We start from the raw sequence: 2799 nt of genomic DNA, 5'->3' as shown, positions 1-2799 counted from the left end.
CAAAATTGCAAGTTTCATGGACTTCCATTGGAAGATCCTCATCAGTTCTTAGCTGAGTTCTTACAAATCTGTGACACTGTCAAGACCAATGGGGTTGACCCTGAAGTCTACAGACTCATGCTTTTTCCTTTTGCTGTAAGAGACAGAGCTAGGACATGGTTGGATTCACAACCTAAGGAAAGCCTGAACTCTTGGGAAAAGCTAGTCAATGCCTTCTTGGCAAAGTTTTTTCCACCTCAAAAATTGAGTAAGCTCAGAGTGGAAGTCCAAACCTTTAGACAGAAGGATGGAGAGTCCCTCTATGAAGCTTGGGAAAGATACAAGCAATTGATCAAAAGGTGCCCTTCTGACATGCTTTCAGAATGGAGCATCATAGGTATTTTCTATGATGGTCTGTCTGAACTATCCAAGATGTCATTGGATAACTCTGCTGGAGGATCTCTTCATCTGAAGAAGACGCCTGCAGAAGCTCAAGAACTCATTGAAATAGTTGCAAATAACCCATTCATGTACACTTCTGAAAGGAATCCTGTGAATAATGGGACAAATCAGAAGAAAAGAGTTCTTGAGATTGATACTCTGAATGCCATATTGGCTCAGAATAAAATATTGACCCAACAAGTCAATATGATTTCTCAGAGTCTGTCTGAAATGCAAGCAGCAACAGGCAGTACTAAGGAAGCTTCCTCTAAAGAAGAAGCTTATGATCCTAAGAACCTAGCAATGGAAGAGGTGAATTACATGGGAGAACCCTATGGAAACACCTATAATCCTTCATGGAGAAATCACCCTAATTTCTCATGGAAGGATCAACAGAGACCTCAACAAGGTTTCAACAACAACAATGGTGGAAGAAACAGGTTTAGCAATAGTAAGCCTTTTCCGTCATCTTCTCAGCAGCAGACAGAGAATTCTAAGCAGAACCCCTCTGACTTAACAACCATTGTCTCTGATCTAATCAAAACCACTCAAAGTTTCATGACTGAAATAAGGTCCTCGATTAGAAATTTGGAGGCACAATTGGGTCAGCTGAGTAAGAAAATTACTGAACTCCCTCCTAGCACTCTCCCAAGCAATACAGAAGAGAATCCAAAAAGAGAGTGCAAGGCCATAACCACATCTCACATGGCCGAACATGAAGAGGAGGAAGAGGCAGTGATTCCCACTGAGGAAGACCTCAATGGACGCCCACTGACCTCCATGGAGTTCCCTGATGAGGAACCATGGGAATCTGAGGCTCACACTGAGACCATAGAGATTCCATTAAATCTACTTCTGCCATTCATGAGCTCTGATGAGTATTCTTCCTCTGAAGAGGATGAAGATGTCACTGAAGAGCAAGTTGCTAAGTACCTTGGAGTAATCATGAAGCTAAATGCCAAGTTATGTGGTAATGAGACTTGGGAGAATGAACCTCCATTGCTCATCAAAGAACTGGATGACTTGACTAGGCAGAGATTACCTCAAAAGAGATAGGACCCTGGAAAGTTCTCAATCCCTTGTACCATAGGCACCATGACCTTTGAGAAGGCTTTGTGTGACCTAGGGTCAAGCATAAACCTCATGCCTCTCTCTGTAATGGAGAAGCTAGGGATCATTGAGGTACAAGCTGCAAGAATCTCACTAGAGATGGCAGACAATTCAAAGAAACAAGCTTATGGACTTGTAGAGGATGTCTTGGTAAAGGTTGAAAACCATTACATCCTTGCTAATTTCATAGTCCTAGAGACTGGGAAGTGTATGGATGAATCCATCATCCTTGGCAGACCCTTCCTAGCCACAGCAAAAGCTGTGATTGATGTTGACATAGGAGAATTGATCATTCAAGTGAATGGAGACTCCATTGTGTTTAAAACTCAAGGATATCCCTCTGTCACCATGGAGAGGAAGCACGAAGAGCTTCTCTCAATACAGAGCCAAACAGAGCCCCCACAGTCAAACTCTAAGTTTGGTGTTGGGAGGCCACAACCAAACTCTAAGTTTGGTGTTGAACCCCCACATTCAAACTCAAAGTTTGGTGTTGGGAGGTTCCAACATTGCTCTGAACATCTGTGAGGCTCCATGAGAGCCACTGTCAAGCTATTGACATTAAAGAAGCGCTTGTTGGGAGGCAACCCAATTTTTACTTTAAATTTCTATTGTTATTTTATGTTTTCTGTAGGTTGATGATCATGTGAAGTCACAAAAATAATTGAAAAAGCAAAAACAAAGTGAAAAATAGAATGAAAAATAGAACACCCTGGAGGAGACAGTTACTGGCGTTTAAACGCCAGTAAAGGTAGCAGAATGGGCATTAAACGCCCAGTCTGGCACCATTCTGGGCGTTTAACGCCAGAAAAGGGCACCAGACTGGCGTTTAACACCAGGAATGGGTAAGAAGCTGGCGTTAAACGCCAGAAATGGGCAGCAGCCTGGCGTTTAACGCTAGGATTGGCAGAAAGGAGTGTTTTGCGCGCCACTTGGTGCAGGGATGAGATATCCTTGACACCTCAGGATCTGTGGACCCCACAGGATCCCCACCTACCCCACCACTCTCTCTCTTCTTCACCCATTCACCAATCACCTCCATACCTCTTCCCCAAAAACCCCTCACCTATCAAATCCTACCATTCTCTTCACCACTCACATCCATCCTTCATAAAACCCCACCTACCTCACCATTCAAATTCAAACCACTTTTCCTCCCAAACCCACCCTCTATAGCCGAACCATACACACCCCTCTCACCCCTATATAAACCCATCTTCACTCCTTCATTTTCACACAACCTAAACACCACTTCTCCCCCTTGGCCGAAAC

The 2799-nt window shown here is 43.6% G+C and overlaps 1 non-coding gene across 1 annotated transcript; it reads right to left on the bottom strand.

Moving 5' to 3' along the window:
• Positions 1-249: 249 nt before the first annotated feature.
• On the bottom strand, positions 250-353 carry LOC112774766 (small nucleolar RNA R71). Its single transcript, XR_003189228.1, has one exon. It is a non-coding gene; the product is annotated as a small nucleolar RNA R71 (small nucleolar RNA).
• Between the last annotated feature and the right edge of the window lie 2446 nt (positions 354-2799).

This window comes from Arachis hypogaea, chromosome 18 (assembly GCF_003086295.3).
Source record: "Arachis hypogaea cultivar Tifrunner chromosome 18, arahy.Tifrunner.gnm2.J5K5, whole genome shotgun sequence".
NCBI classification, from domain to species: domain Eukaryota; kingdom Viridiplantae; phylum Streptophyta; class Magnoliopsida; order Fabales; family Fabaceae; genus Arachis; species Arachis hypogaea.
The sequence above is the reverse complement of the archived record's forward strand: the minus strand, read 5'-3'. Positions and strand labels throughout refer to the sequence as shown.